At 37.4% G+C, this 23,161-nt stretch overlaps 1 pseudogene across 1 annotated transcript; it reads left to right on the forward strand.

The window, feature by feature from the left end:
* The first annotated feature begins 15,371 nt into the window (after positions 1–15,371).
* On the forward strand, positions 15,372–15,838 carry LOC308555668 (large ribosomal subunit protein eL32 pseudogene; annotated as a pseudogene). Its single transcript has one exon. The product of its transcript is annotated as a large ribosomal subunit protein eL32 pseudogene (transcript).
* The last annotated feature ends 7,323 nt before the right edge of the window (positions 15,839–23,161 follow it).

Here is a 23,161-nt window from a genome sequence, read left to right on the forward strand (position 1 = left end):
TTTTTTTTTACATGCATATTTTTTCTGACAATTAGCAGCACTTCTAGAGTTCTCATGATATATTAGGAATGCATGAAATATATAATCACACACAGACACACAAACTTAAGGGCCCGAAATTACACACACACATACACGCACACTCTCTCACACTCACACGCTGCAATTTCAAGAATGGAATTAGATTTTCTTCTAATATGATGGGTATATTTAATCTCCCTGAATAATGATAATAATAATACGGAGGGGGAGAAGACGGCCGAAAACTAACCATAGAGTAAGACAGTTTTATTTTTACTAACTTTCCCAAAATAGATTACGAGAAACATGATCTGTTTATAATATCAGTTACTTGAGGTGTTCTTCAAAAAATTACATGAACGGATGTGCTTCACATTATGTCAGCTGTTTTGGAAATCACTGCAGTGAGTTAGAGTATCTGGGAAGTCCTGCATTAATAATAACGATAAGTAAAAATTCTGTTGAATTCTTTTTTAACTAACAGTTTCCTCAAACTTATTTTTACTACAGAATGCCCTTCGCTTCATCATCATGAAACATGAGACGCCAATTGTGCCTTGGAAATTGTGATCGAGAGGGTGCATGGCCATTGCTACTGAATGAAAATGTAATACACCTGAGATGATAAAACTGTTAAAACTAGGACAGCCTAATTTTGTAGAGTATTTCTCAAATCTCTAACTTTCCCCCAAATCTTATAAGACATGAAGATAACTGTCAATGAGGGTTAACTAAATGTCTGATAGGTGGAATTTCTCACACATATGCAATGAAATCAAAACATCTCAGCTTAAATAGTCAGAACAAATTAGGTGAAATAAGTGAAAGTGTGCATTTATTAATATTAAAATTTCATTTGATTATTAGGCTATTATTTGGGGGATGGTAAATCACTGCTAAACAGAAGTCACTAAATAGCATCTGAGGTGACACATGACAACCTATTCCACTTCAAGGAGAACTGAAAGCATGGATTTGATTTAGCTCTTAACTAGCTGTACAGATTCAGATGCTAGTAAAAGAATTTCTTAACGAGTAAATTTTACCATTTTATATAACTGTGCTAAATTCTGTAAAATTTATAAAGAGATCATTATAAAGAATTAAAATTTCAAACATATTATGTATACTTCCAGATCATTAACTAAAAAGGAAAAGTATGTGCTGAAAACTAAGTGTGTGTATATGTGTGTGTGAGTGTGTGTGTGTGTGTGTGTGTGTGTGTGTGTGTGTGTAGTTGGAAGTCTCTCAAGTCTTCTATGTTGAAAGTAGTAGAGAGATCAGTGGAAGACGATCTTAAAAATAATAATGTGAAAGCTTCTTCAAAAACAAATATTTATAAGTTGTACATTTGCTTAAAGCAGGTGATTCCTAAGAAGGCTTACTTTTCAGAACCTACTTTGTTTTGGGTAGCAGAGAAGGAAAGACACAAAGCAAAAAAAGACAGGACATGACATAATAGTCTAATGGGCGAGCGGAGAAACAGCAGAATAAATGCAGTGTAAAGTGCAATGTAATGGAATCATCCAGAACAACAGCACGGTGCACAGAGGTGGAAGCCGCTAACCCAGGCTGGGCAGCAGAGGCCGCCCCGGCGCCGAGGTTTGAAACGGGCGCTGCCGGGCGAGGCGCCCAGTGCAGAGTTACTAGAAAGGAATTCAATCGAGGGAGCATGTCATTCCAGGCAAGATGGAGACATAGGATCTACAGCAAAGTCGGGGAACAGAAAGGGGCTGTGTGTGGCTGGAGCAGGTGGGATACTAGGGGACAAGGCTGGGAAGTCATGCTGACGTGAGATAAGGCAGGACCTTACCCGCTGTTCTCAGGAGATCACGCAGAGAAGCTACGGACACTTCCTTTACAACCAGGCCACTGCCTTTTTGAGACCACTGCCTGAATGTTTCAGAGATCTGGTAAGTTCAGAGTTAAGTTGATGGCACTTTCCCAATTATCTCCTTCATTCTCTCCCTCCTGGGATTATCCAAAATCTGTTACAGACAGGATGAGACAGGTACCACATCCTTTCTGTGCTTTTCATCAGATATGTCTTAATATCACTCTACATGGTGTACTGAACTTTTGCCTTCCCCAAAACATTAGAGAATCAGAACTCTTTTTAAAAGAAACATAACAATTTTATTCATTTAATATTTCAATGTTAATATTTAATAGCTTATGGGGGGAAAACAGAGAATAGCTTCTTTCTAGAGAAGTAAAATGTTCTAAAGCTATGGCATTTAGGTTTTAGAAGTCAATTCTTGAGTTTTGGGAATGGAAAAGTTAGCTATAGTATTTTATCAATATTATTTAAGGATCTTGGAAAAGTTACAAATGTCTTTAATTCCTCCTGAAATTTTCTTACTTAGCTGCAATAATATAGAGTCTTGGATTTTTACAATTTAACTTTTGCCAGATCCCTATTGATTCCTCCCTTCTACTTAAAATTTTACCACATCTTTTGGGGCTAGATATGGTTCGAGTCTTGTAAAATGTCTTTACATGTATTGCATTACTCTTTCACAACTTTATATTTTTTATCCTTTAAGTCTGGGCAGGGAGACTGCATTCTGAGAAACACAGAGGCGACTGTATGAACCTGGCATGATATTAATGAGAGCAGGGAGCTGGTCACAACTCCTTAAGTGGCGATATCTCTCAGCTCAATGGCACAGGGCCTAGGTCTTTGGCCTCAAAATCCTTTCCAGTATGTCAAAAACTCAAACATCCATATGTGTGCTGATGCTAATAAAACACTAAAATTAGAGGCAAAAATGACAGCTTTTTAATGAAAGACCTTATAAAACCCTCTAGTTACAGCATGTGATTATTAATACTGGCACACAAATTTTGTTTCCTCTCGTATCTGGTCTTCCATACATCATGAAACTCAAAGGTTGTGTTAATTCTTTACAGATATAGTCTGAAGTTACATAATGGACTTTGCTTATTTTGAATCAACTAAAATTTTACTTTGACTATTTTAAAGAGAAATGGAAAAATTCAAAGCAAATAAAACCCAAAAGTTTTTTTACTTTTGCATTTAGTCATTCACCACAATGAATGATGATTGACTTGAGATATTTTAAAACACAAAATACTATAAGGCACCCTTGAGAAATGTACAACTCTTTGGTTGTTTCTCAGATCACTATTCCTTTCCTGTTTGCGTGAAGATAAGTTAGGGTGATCTTTCTGAGAAAGCTTCACATAGTGAAAACAATTAGTCAATTTTGATAATTACCATACTATCATGGGTAGTTATTGTTGTCCTGTCAGAGATGAAGTGAGAACTCAGCAGCAATAAGCTCTCTATTCATAATACAGTGTTCATATATTTATGTATATATGCACAGATATATGCCATATTCAGGTATATATGAGAACAGCTATGTCTAGATAGCTCACAGAGATATATAATACTTATAGATCCTTTAGATTGTTTTCTGAGATTGCTTTTTGTTTTACAAAATTCGTTTGCCTCCTATCACTTCAAGTTGATAATATCCAATGCAGTCTCCTTGGGAACAGAAATGGGAAAGGGCCAGGAAGAGAGAGGCTGCTGCCTTCCCTGCATTCTCAGCATCATTACAATAGCAAGGTTCACCCTGTAGTTAGTGAAGGGGCCTGGTCTACAGCCAATAGACCCATGTCGGAGTATGGCTCTACCACTGACGAATCGTGTCACCCTGAAGAAATCCCTTAGCCTCCTTGATCTTAATTTACTATTGTAAGAAATAAAGCACTTATGAAAAAGTATATTGGAAACAGAGCTTCCTAGTCACATGCTATATTGTTTTGATTACTGAAGCTTGATACTGTTTTTGGAGAGAATAATTTCAGAGGCAGCAGCTATCTCATCTTAAAAATTCTTACTGAATCACCAAAAGACAGAAATTCACCAAAAACTCATGCTCTGTTAGCCATAAAAATGTTTCAGTCTATGAACTATATATGAGCATACAGTTGGAGTGCAGTGTGTGGAGTTCAGTTTTCTGCTACTTGGGAGGCAACATGAGCCTGATTCAAGTGTCCTGGGTGGCCTCGTCTCCATCCACAGACGAGTCTGTCTAACTGGTGGGGAAGCACAGTTGGCAGACATTTATTGAGCATTTAATATAAACAGAGCACTGAACTGAAGACTGAAATTTGCACAAGATCTACTATCATTCATTTGAGGAATTTATAATATTTCTAATAGAAAAATCTATATGAAGGTAGCCTTCCATGCATTCATCCATTGAATTATTTTTTCAGCAAATATTTCCTGAGAACCTTTCATATACCAGATGCTTGGAAAATAAGAATAAGAAAGATACGTCCCTCTCCTCGAGAACATGCGGTCTCACAGGGAAGCTAGCAGGCTGTGCGACAAAGGCAGGAGAGCACAAAGAGGCATCTGTCAGGGAGGAATCTTGAGCTAAGGCTTAACCTACAAGGCATTTACTAAGTCTAACGTATTTCAACATCCCTACTTGAATGATAGTTTTAGCTTCTTCAAATAATTTTTTTTTAAATTCTCACCCGAGGATATGTTTTCCATTGCTTTTCAGAGAGAGTGGAAGGGGGAGAGAGACAGAGAGAGAAACATCGATGTGAGGGAGACACGTTGACTGGTTGCCTCCCGCACACTCCCCGACCAGGGCCAGGGATCGGATCAGGTCTGTAACCAAGGTATGTTCCCTTGGCTGGAATCAAACCCAAGACCCTTCAGTTTCGAAAAAAGAAAACCATGTTTATAATCAAAGAATAATATAGTAAAATGTCTCCGTTCTTCCACTCCAAACCTACTGATTAACACTATATTTAAAAATGTAACAAAAGAAAAAGTGCCAATTTTTTCTCTCACCCCCAGCCTGTATGAAAGGGAGGGGCCTTTACATCAATTTCTAGAGAACCGCACTACATGTCACACAGCCCAGCTTCCTGCCCAGCTGATCATGATTTTATTGGGCCTCTTTTTTTTTATCTCTAGTCCAGCAGAAATTGCAGAGATTTCCATCAGATATCTCTAGTGAGTAAGTTTATATACAAAAATATTTTGTTTTATGATCTGTAATAAGCATATTTGGCACATTTATTAAGCATATAAACCCCAGTCCCTTTTGGAAAGAGTCTACATTTAAACAAAAAGGCTCCACATAAACAATGAAAAACATCTCTCACTGGTCAATGTCAATGAATAAAACAGAATTTTCACTAATTTCCCAAAGCTGCCCGAGTGCTGATTGTGTGTTCTCTTTCAAAGGATCTATATTTAAACAATTACTGTTGTCTTTTGCTGGTGATGTGCAAAGAAAGAAAAAAGAAATGTTTTGTAAAAAGTGAGCATAAAAGAAACCTCACCAGCATGCATTTAACCTGAACAACCTGGAGGCAGGACAAGCAAGAGAGAGAAGATAAGAGAATAAAAGATTATTGTTGTCAAGATGTCTCTTTCCAACCATAGATAGACTTTAAGGCATTCAGGGCCAGGACTAGGGCCAGGACTTTATCCCCATCAGCCCATAATACAATGGAATTTTTTTTTTTCAAGTAAAACATGCAAAGCACATTAAAAAGTGCCAATTATTTTTTGTAAGTAATTTTTTAATAATATACTTTCAGGAAATTATATATATACATATATTTCAAGGATATATACTTTCAAGACTTGTTCAAGTAATATATGCACTATATATATGTGTATCTATACAGGTATAGATATATATAAATATATGTGATATATATAATAAACACAAAAAACAAGATAAATTATAATCATTTCACAATGGTTTAGAATAAACCATCAAGTCAAAATATACTATGGGAGGAGAACCAACTAGAAAGTTATAATTATCAGGATTAGCACATTATTAGGTATAAGGCTAGACTAGGCAACTGTTACCAGTGGGCGCTAGAGTCAGTCTAACTGAATCAGCAGGAAAACCAGACCTCCCAATGCAGTTGTTGATCCAAAGGCAGGGTTCAACACAGCACCTGGAAATATGAGATTTATCTGAGGGGAACCTTATCAAAAGGAAAGTACTGCATCGAGAACACATGCAAAGTACAGATGAAGGTAATTTCATCACAGCATTGAGTATTGTAATGTACTAAAATCCAGAGGCCAAGAAAAGCCAGTGGGGAAAGGAGTAGCTGATAAGGGACAAAACCATTCTTTGGTATAAGTAAATAAATCTATGCTAAATTATAAAACACTAAGAAAATGCCGAATTGGTTTGAAAGTGCACATTCTGCCTTCAAGGACAGAATAAATTTAGGTATCCAACAAGCCATTTGCAAGGTGAGGAAACAACACCCAGAAAAAGGAACTCATAAAACCGAACGCATAACCAGGGGGGCTATGAAGTGTTGAGTTGTCTATTAATGTTGAGGGATTAAGGATTAACAATTCTGTGCCTTACTTAGTTGTATATGTGCCAACCCAATTGTTAAACACACACACAAAGTGTCTTTTGGATTCTTAATTCATTTTTTAAAAGTCAAGGTTGTTTGTAAGACATAGGTTGATACTGCTAACTACACATGTATTATGCTTTTTAGATGACCTAACATTTTTTAAATGCCTCTGCAAATGAAAATCAATTACAAAAGCACACTAAAATATATCTCAATGCAGATATCTGGGTAGTGGTAGTATTTACCAAAATAAAACACAACACCAGAAAGTGTGTTGCTTTTGCTTGTTTGTTTGTTTTTACTGTGTTCCATCTTTAGCCTCACCCACATTTTCAATTCACCAAGCTTCTCTCTTAACACCTTTAATTTAATTTTCTATCTCTTTTCTGACTTTGTTCCTCAGATCTTTAAAATTTACCATCAGACCCCAGAAATGGACCGATTACACTGAATTGACCCTAGCATTATTCTTCATTTATCATCCTGATGTATATCCAGGCTATTCTGCTCAGGAAGAGGAAGGAGTCACAACACATAAAACTCTCAATCCTAAACCAGTTTGTTAGTAACTTAGTTTGTTTCAAAATGCTTCTCGAAAAGTCCACAATTTGTAATATATTCCCTACATGACCCCTTCTAATTATGGGTTTTAAATCGCAATAGAATCTTATACAATAATATGTTAGAAAAATAAACTAAAAAAGCCTAGAAGCACAGAGTGCTACTTTGGAGATGTTAATGCGCTTATGTTCCTCTATCTCTGATTATGACATAATCCAGAAGTAGTGAGGATTATACAGATTGCCAAATTTTTAGATGCTCTGCCCTACTGCAAAGGAAATGTGTTTTCCATACAAAATCAGGACATGCAGATACACCAGCCACATTTCCAGATACCCTTAACCAGCACACCACTTTGGCTTTGCATTAAAACAAAATTTACTTAGAGGCCCCACAAATAATAGCTCCCCAGTGTCCAATTATTGCTTCACAATTCAAGGAAACATCTACTTATGGAAAGGCATTGAGCCAATCACAAGTCCAAGAAACAGCCTTTGAAAATTAAGTCTTATATTTTGTTAGTTTTCCTATAAAAACATCCAGCAGGACATTATATGTGGGTTAAAAAGTCACAGTGCTGTATGCAAAAAATATGTCAGGACAGCATGCTTTAAACAGAAAATCCAATGTTAATACTTCTAGTATATGTGTGTATACATATATATAAATGTGTAACTATATCTAATAGAAAGAGTTGTTGGGAGATGTATAAAAATAAATCTATGGATGTGGCTTCTCGTTTCTGACAAAGAACTAGCTTTAGTTGCTGCCCCCCCCCCCGAAAAATCTATCAGAGAGACGTCAATAACGAACAATCATGAAGGCAACATGTATCCAAGGAACTAATTTAAAAATCTGAAAAGCCACCTGGAAACAAAAGTTTAAATTAGAACTTGAGAGGGAAAAATGCAGGCTGGCAGATCTCAGGGTCAGGGGTGGGCGGATAAAAGAACGTGAAGGGATTAGCCAAAGAACATCTCTGCGTAGCCCATGGACACAGACGACAGTGTGGTGAAGGCCGGGGAGGAAGGGGCAGTGGGGCTGGGTGGAGGTGGGCAAAGGAGGGCAATTGGGGGACATCTGCAATAGTGTCAACAGTAAAACATGCATGCATTTAATGGTTTTGACTAAAAAGAGTGCCAAAGAAGAAATAAATATAAAAGCATAGACGTTTAACATACCACTCATTAAATAGCAGAACAAATGGGCAATAAGGCAGTAAGTATATAGAATAAATAGTATGATTGATACATTTTACCTAGTTGGTGGAAAATCCAGTGAATGAAAAGTATATGGTCCTTTCAAATGCATAGAGATATATAACAAAATTGAATATATACTAAATCCTACTGCAAATCTCAACAACAAATAATCATTATACTTAAATCACACAGAATATGCTCAAACCACCATGGAATTCAACTAGGAAGCAAGAAAATTAGAAAATTCTCATACACTTAGAAATGAAGGAAAGGGAGTTCTTAAAGTAGCAGCTTAGAGTACTAATCTGAGGTCTTGCTCTACTTGAACTGCAGCCCCAAATTTTTGATATGCTGAACTCTCATTTTCATTCAGTTCAAATATATGTATTTTTTGTTAATTTCCCTGAGGCTTCCACTTTGACCAGTGTGTTTTTCATTCTCTAACTAGCCAGGGAGTTTTCAGATTCTGTTACTGGTTTCTAATCAAATTCAGTTATCAGTTATGAAAATACTCCTTTTTGTTCTTTTAAATTTAAGATTTGTCTTATGGCCCAGAATATGATCTGTCGTGGTGGAAGTTCTATATACACTTGAGAATAGTATGTATTCTGCTTTCTTGGGCATGCAGTGCTCTGTAAATGTTAATTAGGTCAGTGGGTTGATGGTGTTGTTAGTCTCCTATTGTGCTTACTAGCTTCCCATATATTTGTTCTCTCAACTAATGAGTTTGGAGTATTGAAGTCTCCAACTATAAGGGCATAGTTTTCTTTTTTCAGTTCTGCCTTTTCTTTTAATATATTTTGAAGCTCTTTTGTTAGGTGGAAACAACTTAAGAGTGTTATGTCTTCTTTAAAAATCAATACCTTTATAATTATATAATGACCCTATTTATCCCTGACAATATACTGTGTTCTAAAGTCCAGCTTTATTATGGTTAGGGCTTGCTTGGCATATATCTTGTGACACTTTTTACTTTTATTCTATTTTTATCTTCATATGTAAAGATAATTTTTTATACATATCATACAGTTTGATCTCTTATTTTAATCCAATCTGACAATATGCCTTTTAATTGATATGCTTAAGTGATTAATGTTTAATGCCATTACTGCTATGGTTGGTTAGAATCTACTATCTGGAGAGCTATTTTCCATTTGTTCCATATGTTCTTTATTTTTCTCCCTTTTTTTCCTGTTTTTCTTTTGGATTAACTGAGTGATTTTACAATTCCATTTTATCACCTCTATTGAATTATCATTCTCTTTATGAAACTTTAGTGCCCAGCTTAGGCCTTATAATGTACATAGTGCCCGGCCAGGCGTGGCTCAGCAGTTGAGCGTCAACCTAGGATCCAGGAGATCACAGTTGGATTCCCGGTCAGGGCACAGGCCCGGGTTGCGGGCTCGGTCCCCAGCAGGGGGGCGTGCAGGAGGCAGCCGATCAATGACTCTCTCATCATGGATGTTTCTATCTCTCTCTCCCTCTTCCTTCCTCTCTCTGAAATCAATAAAGATATATTAAATACACACACACACACACATACACATAGTTAGTTAATTAGAGTCCACCTTCAAATAATATTCACACTGCTCCATATGTTGTGTAAGGACCTAAATAAATTTTAAAGCTTTGTAATAGAGTATACCTCTTGCAGCAAATTCTCTCATTATCTCTCTGAAAATGTGCCCCTCCCTCAATTTCTGAAAGATCTTTTCCCTGGGCATAGAATAATGGGTTGGTTATATATATGTAATTTCAGCACTTTATAAATGTCACTTCATTGCCTTCTAGCCTTCTGCATTCCTTCAAGGAAATAGTCATGGATTTTAAATAAGACATGGATCAATGGGCCAAAGACTGAGTATTTAGTTGATGATGTATGAAAACTGGCTCACTCTATTGGGGAAAATAAAATTGAATTTCTATTCCATTGCATATAAAAAGGCACACCCCAAAAGAATCAAAGATCTAATTGTGAAAGATCAATCTATAAATTTAATAGAGGTTAACCAAAGGTAACAGAGATGAATAGCACATGAATTATACAACATCTAACAGACAGAGGCTTTGTGTTTACAAAAGGACATGATGGACAAAGTCAATAAACCCCTTGTTTATTACTCACAGAAAACATGTGCAATATATAAAACCAACAAAGGTCTAATGTCCATATCTAGACTATACAAAGAATGCTTCCTAATCCACAAGAAAAGTACAGCAAATCATAGCAAGAAAAAATAGGCAAAGCATGTAAACAACCATTTCATTAAAAAGACTCAAAAAGAAGGCCACTAAAATGAAGACATCATAACTGGTAGCTCTCATTAGAATAGGGAAATACTAGGAAACTAGAAAATGCAGGTGCTGCTGGAGAAATGGGGAAATGGAGAAATGAAAAATCTCCTGAACTGCTTGTGGGAATTGAAACTGGCCCAGTCATCTGAAGAGCAATGTGAGAATTTCATGTTAAATTCAATGTAGGTACATGCTATGACCTAGATAAAGTCACGCTTTAGATGCATATCCCAGAGTGATTTTTGCACAAGTATGAGAATATATATGTGAATTTTCATCCCAGTTTGATTTTTAGGAGTGACTTGAATGCAACCCAGGGAGGAATGGACAGTCAAATGTGGCCCATGAACCTTATGCAATTCGGTGCAGCAGTTAGCAAAAGACTAGATCCAAACACAGAGACATGAATGGATCTTTGAAACATGAAAAAGGAATAGAATGTGTTTATAACATAAGAGGATTTATGTAAATTAAATGCATATGCACATAAAACAAAATCCCATGCAAATAAATTATGCAAAACAAATGTATCAAAATGATTACTAGGGAGGCAAAAAATGTTAAGTGGAGAGGGTGATTAAAATAGAAGGAAGGAAAGAAGAAAGAACTGATGAAAGGGGAAACGAGGGAGGGGCCTTACATAAATCTCCAATAATAAGTTCAAAGGATTTGGGTCTAATCAAACACTCCAAGTCCAAAATAAATTAATAGGAAGATTAATAAATATTTATTTAAGTAGGCCTATAGATAAGTGAGAGGTAAATCAATACATGGAAGTAGGTAGATAGGTAGGTAGATGAGAGAGAGAGATGTGGATGGATGCAGAGTAGATAAATGATAAAGATGGTAAACAGATATATACATATATGTATATGTATATATAGATACACACATATATATATATGCACACACATATATAGATAAAAAGAAGTGAAAACCTTCCTTGAAATTAAATGCTCAAGTTAGAAGATTAGTAAGAATAGTAAAAAGTGGTTATATAAGAATAGTAAGAAGTGGTATATTTTAACATTTCTTCCTGACATTTTCTAAAATGTAAAATTTATTTGAACCATTTATTTATTTACAACGATTTGGGCTGGTTTCCACTCCAAAGGCCTGTGGATGTGTTTTCCCAATAGAAAGGTGAATTTTCTCCTTGACAACATTTCTATATTCCATCCTGTGTTCCACAAACCAATTCCTGGGCAACTGGTACAGCTTTAACCCACAAGTTGCTAAGTTGCTAGCATAAACTCCTCCTGGGGCAAACACCAGGCATTTCAAAGAACAGCCTGACAATTTATGTTTTGTAAACATAAAAAAGCAATTTTAAAAAATCCAATAAATGTATAATGAATAAAATAAACTGATGAACAAAATAGATCCAGAGACGTAGAAGCATGGAACAGACTGAGGGATCTCAGAGGGAAGGCAGGGGTGGGGGAGTGGGTGTGGAGAGATTAATCAGAGGACTTACGTGTTTATATGCATAATGAAGGGACACAGACAATAGTATGGGGGAGGGGCGGGTGCAGGGGGGAGGGGATCAATGGGGGGAAAGGGGGACAGCTGCAGTACTTCCAATAATAAAGATAATTTTTTTTAAAAAATCCAATAACTGAATCTACATGTGTTGTCTCATGTGATCCTTATAATAACCCACTAAAATAGAAGGGTTGTATTTTTTTTATTATGAATATTCTGTTTATCACCAATTTATTTATGAAGAAAGATGATTATGGTATTTATAAGAAATGACTTTCTTATACTGCCATTATTATTCTTTCCCTCTGCCATGTTGTGCAAATGTACAATTATCAAATATTAACGTTATGAATGCCTTATAAAGTTTCATTATAGAGAATATTCATATGGAGATGTATGCAGAAAATTCAAATTCACAAATAAAATTCCTTTTATTCATAATACCAGACTCCTAAATTTAACAAAAAATGTCGAATTATCCTGGTAAGATTGCTTTTACAATGACTCGTCCAATTAATACTACTTGTATCTTCTATCAATGTGTTTGTTCCTGTCTCTCCCTGGGCTGAATAAAATAGAATGATCCAATTTGAGCTGCATGCCTGTTTAGCTAAATGAGATTATTCAGTGGTCTAGTTAATCTTGAGCCATTGCAAGGCCTCGAAAGAATGAGGTAATATATTCTATCCTCACTAGCTCAGGCCCCCTCCTCTTTTTCGTCTCCCAAAGAAGAAAGGTTTATGTTGTGGGAGAGGCAGAAGGTCTTAGGTCATAACCACGCAGCATGGAGAAACAGGGGAGACCAGCCATCTCTATGTGTGAATTTGCAATCCTATCTGTGCAGGTCACTGCCGGCATTGAAGGAGACAGGGGTCCAGAGTTTGGGCAGGAATTTCACATTTTACTTCATCCAAGTGGGGAAAAAAGGAATAGCCATATGACCAATGCTACACAAGAGATCTCCACAATTTCACTAATCTTACCACTGTGCAGATGCACGATCCTTGACCAGTCAACAGGCTTTTTCAATGGGCATGTCATCTCCCTTCAAATCTCTTTCAAACTGTTACAGATCGAGCCAGTGCCCTGCCTCCTGTTCTCCCCCCTCCCCCCCCAAATCTGTATTCTTGATGAAAGCTACTTTAACGCTTTCCTTAGTGAAGGGACAGTGCTTTCAGGGGGAAAACATTGGGCTGTATATATGCATTTGATCAAAAACATTTGAAATGTGCACAAAAGCAGCCAAGTCAGGAAAAGACAAGGACTGCTGCATAAAGATGTCATAGCCATAAAAGAGCTAGTTGTAAAAGCTCTGGTGGACTAAAGGGCTAAGTTAAACAAAGCACAATTACAGCTATCCTGTCCTCTCTCATTCCTTTCTATCAATGCATAGAAAACTCACTAATTAGCGTTGGCGTCACTGTCCTGAATTCTGATTTCACTTCATTTTCTGGACAGCCCTGCTTTCTTGTCTGCCAACATAGGAAGAAAACTCATTTTTATAGAATTCTTGCATTTTTCAAAATATTTTACCCACTCTTCTTCCAAGCATGTGCAATTTTTATATGAATAAATATAGAAAAACACACATTATATACCATACTGACACACTATTCTTTCTGAAGTAATTCACTGAGTGTTTTAAAATTAGATATCTCCAAAGATATTCAGGGACTGCTCTGAATAACATAATGGCAGATTTTTCATAAGTTCTAACTTAAATAGAAGCTTAAGGGGGCATTATTCAACATTCTCCAGGGTTAAAACAAGTAAACAAAACAAAATAAAACAAGACAAAATAATGGCTTAGCTGATTTGTCCATGAAATGCCCTACACTTATGTTAGGTTGCCCACCAGTCCATTCTTACCACGGACACTCAGTAGCACTGGGCTGGGTACCCTGGCAGTTCTAAGGCAACCAGAGAGTATAAAAACCTGGGCAGAATACCAGTGATTAAACACACTAACACCTTACCAGTGTGCAAGGCCAGATGTGATATAATAAGGTAATGCACACTTATCACCCCCCAAGAAAACCCCAAAACCCTGACTGCCCAGGATGGGAAACCAAAGCCCAGAAGCAGCTTCCCGGGAGTAACCTTGAGACCATCACTGAGGTGTCTACATCTCTGTGGCTGTTAGACTGCTCTTCCTCCAGGGGAAAAACAGTTCTGAATGACTGTGGCCTTAGGCATCTGTGAGAACAGGGCAGATGGCCGATGAGAGAAGGGTTTGGAAAGCTCTGTAGAGGGATTTCTCTAAAAAGAGAAATTAATCTTCTAGAATGATTTCCAGTATCATAATTGGAGAAAACCAAATGCACCAAAATTTTTTAACACTTGGAGAAAAAGGACATAAAATCTGGGAATAAACTATAGTGGTGCCTTGGTTTTCTAACGTCTCCGTGAACGAACATTTCAGTTTACAAGCGCCGTAAACCCCAAAGGAAATGCATCGGTTTTCGAACGCACCTCGGAAGTCGAACATGCCCCATGGCTCCCGCTGAGGGCAAAGTCCTGAGGCCCAGCTGTCGGCTGTGGATCCCTCGGTTTTTTAACATTTCAGACTCGAAAGGTCTCGGAACGGAGTACATTCGGAACCCCAGGCACCATTGTAATGATATGCTCAAGATTATCAATCTATCTCTAAAATGAATGTTAATTCAGACGTTTTTGGGGAGGTGAGAGTCAGCAAATTCAAGGAAAAAAATAGCTCAAGAATACAAAATTACATGACTGTTTAATTTTTATTTTGTGATGTTCTTCTCATCATTAGGTCACGTCATTGAAATAGCTGAAAGAACCATGTGGATACCAGTACACAAAACATGGTTTCTATCCTCCTGGTTTAATTCTTGGAGATTTGATAGTGTCCCTACTATATCACCATGTGACATCTGCATGTAGAGTCATTTTCTATGTAGTTCTCATTATTGTGTGTTTTTTTCCTGGAATGTAAAGCATTTTTCAAATTGAAGTATAGTTGTCATACAATATTATATGAGTTTCAGGTGTACATCACAGTGATTTGACATTTATATATCTAACAAAGTGATTGCCACAAGGAATCCAGTATCCATCTATCACCATACAAAGTCACTGCAATATTACTGACTGTATTCCCTACAGTCACATTACATCCTGTGACTGACTGATGTTTCATGTTCTCATTATTGTTTTCAGTGTATATTAATAATCACTATGTCCAAGTGCATTTTGAAAATAGATTAATATAATGTTTGCTTTGTTCATTTGTGATAATACCTTTTGAATTGACACTTGGTCAGTATTAGTTTTTCCTTCTTTATCCAATTTTTTATAAAATGCATTTTGCTTCCAAGGAACACAATATATATAAATTATCTCTATTTTTATTTCATTATTAAATATTAAAATGGTTGGCCCTTCCTCAATGCCGCCTATGGAGGTGACAGCCATCTCCTCCTTGGCACCATGGAGGTGCCCTCAGACCCCTTGTGAAACCTAAGATCTTCAGACCCCTTGTGAAACCCAAGATCTTCAAAAAGAAGTTCATCCAGCACCAGACAGACAGATATGTCAAAATTAAGTGGACCTGGAGGAAACCCAGGGGCAATGACAATGGGGTGCACAGGAGATTCAAGGGCCAGATCTTGATGCCCAGCATTGGTTATGGGAGCAACAAGAAAACAAATCACATGCTGTCCAGTGGCTTTCAGAAGTGCCTGGTCCACAGAATCAAGGAGCTTGAAGTGCTGCTGATTTGCCACAAGTCTCACTGTGCTGGGATTTCTCACATCTCCTCAAGAACCACAAAGCCATTGTGGGAAGAGCAGCCCAGCTGGCCATCAGTCACCCATCCCAATGCCAGGCTGCGCAGCAGAGGAAATGAATAGACAGCTGGTGCGCACATTTTACTTGTGTTAATAAAACCATAAAATTCTGCCATCTAGTATTCAAAAAAAAAAAAAAAATGGTTGGACAACTGGCTGATTACAATGAACATAAAAGTTTTGTTTCCAAAAATATTAGATGGTTCATCCATCTATTCTTCTGTAACTGGAGAGAAATAATGTATCAATGTATCAATATTTTAATGTTATTTTATGTAGTCTATGATTAAAAATTCAAAAGGATCTGGATTACATAAATTGTTCAAGGAATTCGGGTTTTGGATTTCATCATTTGTAACTTAAAATGATTTTAATTAAAATATTTAAAATTTGCCCAGTCCAAGTGGCTCAGAGGATGAGCATCAATCTATGAACCAGGAGGTCACGGTTCGATTCCAGGTCAGGACTCATGGCAGGGTTGTGGGCTCGATCCCCAGGGGGGGCTTGCAGGAGGCAGCTGATCAATGACTCTCTCTCATCACTGATGTTTCTTTTTCTCTCTCCCTCTCCCTTCTTCTCTTTGAAACCAAGTTAAAAAAATCAGGAAAAAAAAACTTTATAAAATATTTAAAATTATAATTGCCTTCTCTCACATTTGAGTACGCACAGTCCAGTAAGTCATTGGGCACCTCAGGGTCTTACAGTACCTCTGGGTTATCATTTGTCTCACTTTATACTTTTGCCTAAGAGTGTGAGGCTTAATGCATATTAACCAATACATGTCTGCCACACAGGGTGGTTTTTCCAAAACTGCATCTCCCTCGTAAAGAGAATGTCATGCCTGTGTATGTAGACACACATATAAGTGTATGTACAATCACCCTTATCTATATTTAGAGACAGAATAATTTATTCCCTGGATAGTTGGTTTCTATATAACAAGGAATTTTCACTTGCAGGTCTTCCACTTGGTATATATATCATAACCTCTTATACTCATTACAACTCTAGTCAGATTTTCCTAATTGTGCACCAGTGGTCCAATAGACTTTTCAGGCACCAAACAGCTGGTTTCATCCCAGAACCATAAAATCATCCCATAAATAGTAGTAAGACATACACATGGTATACACCCTGATATGATATGATGAGAATGGCACTTGACCTCTTTAGTCTCCCCCAAACCCATAACCCAGCCTAATCATGAGAAAAACATCAGACAAATCCTAAACAACACCTAACCACTAATCTTCAACCTGTGAAATCTTTTTAACGTTTCCTAATCTAATTAACAAAAAATAAAATGATGCTTTTTACTAGCTCTACCTCTTAGAGCACATAAGATCTGAAAACTGAATTATTGATTCTCACAGTACCTTGTACATTGTATGAGTTGGAAATTATTAAATGGATGAGTGAATAAGCTGTTGCCTAAAGCTTCTTATCTTATCTGTATCTAGTGTTAATTTGTTGTTTCTCTTCTCATGTCCCACCTGAACATGTCTAGGCCCCTTAAGGAACAATCATTGGGGGAGGGGGCACTGCTGTTCATTCTAAAGGTTGTAAATTTGGTTCCTTTTTTAATGGTAGATGTGATATTTGGAACACTTTCTTCTAAACATCTAAAGTTTTATATCTATTTGGATAGTTACAGGCTGTTCTAAGTACTGAGAATGCAAAATACTTTGCTTAAAATCATGCACACACATTAAAAAAATCCCATAAACAAAATTTTCCAGTTTTAAACATAACACCACACAAACAATACCACATATGGGGGGAAATGGAAAGAGCTTTGCCAATGCCTGGGGCCTTTGGCAATATTGATGCTTGGTACAGTCTTTTGAAGAATTCCAAAGCCTGTGGCAAAATGTTCCCATGCACATGTTACAGCCAGGGACACAGCTGGACTGTAATTAATGGTGGGCCACTTGGAATACGTGAAACTCTGGACACATTGCAAAATGGATTCCTCTCACTCCTCTTCTGATTTGCTAAGCAACTTGCATTCTCCCTTCTATCTCCACTCTAATATCCTCTTATGAAAGAGGTGTTATAAAGATGAGTGAAGTCGTTTCTCCAAAATATTTGAAGAGTCTGGGCAAAACCGTTGGACAAATACAGCACACTACTGACTGAGGTCACCAACAATTCACTAGCCAGATCCCATTTGACATAGAACTGTTACACCACCCTTCCCACCAGCATAAACATGAACTAGTCGTTTGCTTTGCATTATTATGAAGCCAAGCTTAAGCTCTGTGCTAACATTTATATATTCATGATAACAGCAATGGGCTGGTTCATTAAACGTGCCCTGAAGAACTCCATCACTTGGGCAGTTTCTAAGAGTTGCAGGTGGCTAGCCTTCTCCAAGACTTAATGGAAAACCTATTCATTTGTTATGCATTGTGTGTGAACACAAAGCAAAAACCACAAACAAAAAACAATGTTTAACGTGCTGTGGGGAGAAGATGGAAGAGAGACCAGCTCTTTCCAACATTTTCAAAAGTTAAGGTAAAAATGATCTCTTTCAACTTATGAAAGCACCTTTAATGGTTTTATAGTTTTAGCAAAAGCACACCCTGCATAGCTGCTGCTGCTGCTTTTTTCCTCTTTTTTAGCTTGAAGAAAGGCCAAAGAAAATCTAGAAGCAGAGCCTATCTTTGCTATATAAAAAAAGTTTCCCTTTTAGTTCAATGCCCTGAGGGTTCCATGCCCAAGGATAAATATCCTAATCCAGGTAGATGCTGAAGAAAAAAATGTGAGAAAGTTGTGCTCAGTTTTTGTCTCTCTCCAATGAAGGTGCAGAAAAATCACAAGAGCCTTTCTTAGAAGATAAGTATAGGGTTACATAATTCTTGAAGATAGTGATGATAGAACTTGCCGATACATTTTATATGGTTTTGTTAAAATGAGAATAAGCCAGGATGGTTCCAAGGATTTATTTATCTTTTTTCCAGAGCAACAGATAGTGCCACCATTTGCTAAAACATGAAAGAACTGGGGAGTAATAGGGTTACCAATGGGCATCAGAGTTCTGCCTGGAGTGTTTAAAATATTTATTAGACATCAAATGGAGACACAGAATAGGAATTGAGATCTGTAAGTTTGGTGGAGTGGTGAGGGCTATGAGATAAATTTGAGAATCATCAATATTTAGATATGATGCAAAGCCTTACCCACATTAAAATCATGTTTGTAAAGAGAGAATGAAGAAGACTTGGTCGAAAGCCTAAAACACTTTAACATTTAGGGATGAAGGAGGCTAAGTACCAGCAAAGAAGATCCTACCAAAGATTGCTTTCTAGATTATATTGTGGTTGGTTGTTGTTGTTTTTAAAAAGTGGTGTATAGCCTATATTTCAAATGAATTCTGATGATACAGGCAATGGATTCTAGTGTAATTACATGGATAATGTAAAAGGCTTGTACAAATTTGCAGAAATTACCACAGAGGAGATCACCAGCTGGTTCCCAAGTTTTTTAAAAAATTTCAATTGAAGTATAATATACATTCATTGACTATGTAAAGATCACTGATCTTAACTGTACATCTTGATAATTGTTTACACATATGCAGATGTCCTTTTTTCTGACACCAAATTGTGTGCTTCTCCAAGGCCAATTCAATTCAATTCTGACTTCAACTCCTGCAGTTAGTACAGACGCCACGGGCTAAGGGATCAGTCCCACAAGACTGCCCCCACTTGTGCCACCAATTTCCAGCAGGGGGTGAAGGGGGAGAGGCACTCATACCTCTGACTGACTGGCTATAAATCAGGAATTCCCACAAACCCTTCCTCAGGTTCCATAAATTGCCAGAATGACTCAGAAAACTCAGGAGAACACTTTACTTATGTCTACTCATTTATTATAAAGGATACAACTCAGGAACAGCCAAATGGAAAAGATGCAGAGAGCAAGGTATGGAGGAGGGAGGCAAGGACAGAATTTTACGCCCGCTCAGAGTATGCCACTCTTGATGTGTTCACCAACTCAGAAACTCCCCAAACCCTAACATTTAAGACTTTCATGGAGGTTTCATTATAGAGGCATGATTGATTAAGCTATTATCCATTGGTTACTAACCTCCATTCCAGTCCCCCCACCCTCCCTGAAGGTTAAGAGTAGGGCTGAAGGTCCCAATCCACTAAAGATGTTTGGTTGTTCTGCTGAAGAACCCTCATCCTAAAGTTATCTAGAGGCCCCACACACGAGCCATCTCAGCAGCATACAAAAGACCTTCATCACTCAGAAGATTCCAAGACTTAGGAGCTCTGTGCCAGGAACAACAGGAAACGTCAAATATTTATTTAGATTTTTTTTTTACTGAGTTTTAGAGAGAGGAAGGAAGAGGGAGAGAGAGAGAGAAACATCCTTGTGAGAGTGAAACATCAATCATCTACCTTCTGCATGCCCCCTACTGGGGATCGAGCCCACGACCCATGCATGTGTCCTGACTGGGAATTGAACCTGAACCGGCAACCTTCTGGTGCACAGCACAACACACGACCAACTGAGCCACCCTGGCCAGGGCAAATATTTATTTTTTTATATATATATACTAAAACATATATACACCCTTGAATGTATATATGTTTTGAAGTTTTGAAGCAAAACTCAGAACAAGATATAGGATATTTTGGAAATTTTCTTCTCTAGTGTGTTTTTAGGCTCCAATATCAACAATCCTTATAAACCTTCCAAGGAGTCCCCTGACAAAGCCAGACTGAGATTCTAGTGACATCTCAAAAACTGTGACGGGTTTGATCCATGGAACATGATTAGCTAATATAAGTTCTGACAGAAGATAAAAGAACAAGAGATCAGAGAAGTCACGAGGGTTCCTTAAATGGCTTGAGCTTTCGTGGGCTCTAGCAACCCTGCTTCCTTGTATTGTCACTTTAGTCCTAGTTGTCATAATAGTTTTCCACTTTTGCTATTTCTTTGGTGTCTCAACATCCCTTGACCTTCCCAAACCTCTTTATTTTTATTTTTCAATTACAGTTTACATTCAGTCTTATTTTGTATTAGTTTCAGGTGTACAGCATAGTGGTTAGACAATCATATAGTCTACAAACTGATCCCCCAGATATTTCCAGTACCCACCTGGCACCATACATAGTTTTTAGACTATTATTGACTATATTCCCTGTGCTGTACTTTATATCCTGGTGACTATTTTCTAACTACCAATTTGTACTTCTTAATGCCTTCACCTTTTTCACCCAGTTCCCCAAACCCCCTCTCCTCTGGCAACTATCGGTCAGTTGTTTGTGTCTATGAGACTGTTTCTGTTTTGTTGGTTCGTTTATATTGTTCTTTAGATTCCACATATAAGTGATATCATATGGTATTTGTCTTTCTCTGACTGACTTATTTCACAGAGCATAATACCCTCTAGGTCCATCCATGCTGTTGCAAATGTTAAATTTCATTATTTTCTATGGCCGAGTAATATTCTACTGTGTAAATCTTCCACCACTTTTTTATCCACTTGTCTACTGATGGGCACTTGGGTTTCTTCCATATCTTGGCTATTGTAAATAATACTGCAATGAACACAGAAGTGCATGTATTCTTTTGAATTAGTGTTTCAGGTTTATGGTTAAATGTGCCTTCTACTTCCTGTGACGACCCTGACTAATAAAGTCCTTTAGCCTACAATTAATTTTTTCAAATTTCTTATGTAACAACATAAGGAGGAATGCTAGTGGATCCTGCTAATGAAACAAAATGTCATTGATTAAGAGTTCCTTAACATGTTCCCTTACATCATTTTACATCATCGACTCTCAGAGTATTCTCTATAGAATTATCCTCAAAGGCTCATGGGTCCTGTAACTCAATCTGCTTCTCTTTCTCAAAATCAGATCCCACTCATGAGTAAGGAAAACTTTTCTCCTTCCTGTAGCTTCTCCTTTAACTTATCTTTCCTTAGAGGGCCGTACCCTCCCCTCCATGGCCCTAATTAGTGAGGGCAGTCTGTGGTTGACTTCTTGGGCTTCTTGGTTTCCACCCCATGGGAAGCATAAACATAGAAAAAACTGCTTTCAATTAGTAAAACTACTCTGGACAGAATCTCTTAGATCCTGCACTCTCTTGCAACAATACCCACTACCTTTCTGATCCTGACAATTGCCTTTGAAAACTTCCTTTCTGGTTCTATTTACTGTTTGAATTTTTCCCCTCCTCTCACAGGTTGTACATGCTTGAACAATGTTTCATTCCCTTTTATGTTAACCACCAGCATATGGTGACATCCTGTCCAATTAATGCATTGCACCTTGCGATGGTGAATTTGATTGGCATGGGGGCAAAGATCCTCCCATCAATTTTCAATATCCCTCATAGATGTTCCAAAAATTAGAGCAACCCAACCTTATGTTAAAATTCCAAGTTGTTCAATGCAGGGGTAAGAACCTTTCTCTATAGACAACAGTTTGAATAAATTCATTTAGAAATTTACTGTGGGGCTCATTATTATAAATACAAATAGTAAAGCAGAGTGCAAACTCTCTGATCACAACATGCATTTTTGTCCAGCTGCTGTGGCTCAGTTGGTTGAGTGTCCTGCCATGCACCAAGAGGTTGCTGGTTCAATTCCTGGTCAGGGCACATGCCCAGGTTGCTGGCTCAATCTCCAGTAGGGGGCGTACAGGAGGCAGCTGATAAATGTTTCTCTCTCTCCCTCTCTCTAAAAAATCAATAAAAACATATATTTTTAAAAATTTTTAAATAGAAACGTATTTTTAACTTTAGCTCATATCCTCTTATTTCGCTTCTTTTGGGTTCAGCACATCCATATTATTTTTCCCCAATAAGAAGTTATTTCTTCCATCAGACCTGCATATGTTCGACTGACTCCCAGTCTTGGACATCATTCCAATGACATTTTGATGACATAATGCAGGATACCTAGCTTGTTTCAACAGTATAAGTTAAATTAGGCATTCCAGGCAAACATACTAATAATTCAAAATCCAGAAAGGTAGCCCTCACATACAGTATGTACTAGAAATTCTGGAAATATATATAGGTTCAGTTCTTTCCCAGGGTGGGGAGAGAACAATCTTAATATACATGGATCACAAATACACACAGGGAAAGAACGTCCAAAATTTTCTCTCCTCTATACATTGAGTTGTCATTCATACATAAATGGAAGCCTCAGATTGATACACTGAAATATCTTTTCCCTTTGGTCTGTCTCTTTCTTTTTATGCAGAGTTCAAGTCCAGGAATATTTGAAACAGGCTCCATTCTGAGAAGGCAATAGTGGAAAATTACGATAGGTGGCAGAACACACTATTTAGGACTTCAGAAGGGACAGCCAAGATCACTTCTTCCTAGTGTATTAAAAGTCCTTGCTCATTAAAAAAA

This window comes from Miniopterus schreibersii (genome assembly GCF_964146895.1).
Source record: "Miniopterus schreibersii genome assembly, chromosome: 4".
In the NCBI taxonomy this organism is placed as follows: Eukaryota; Metazoa; Chordata; class Mammalia; order Chiroptera; family Miniopteridae; genus Miniopterus; species Miniopterus schreibersii.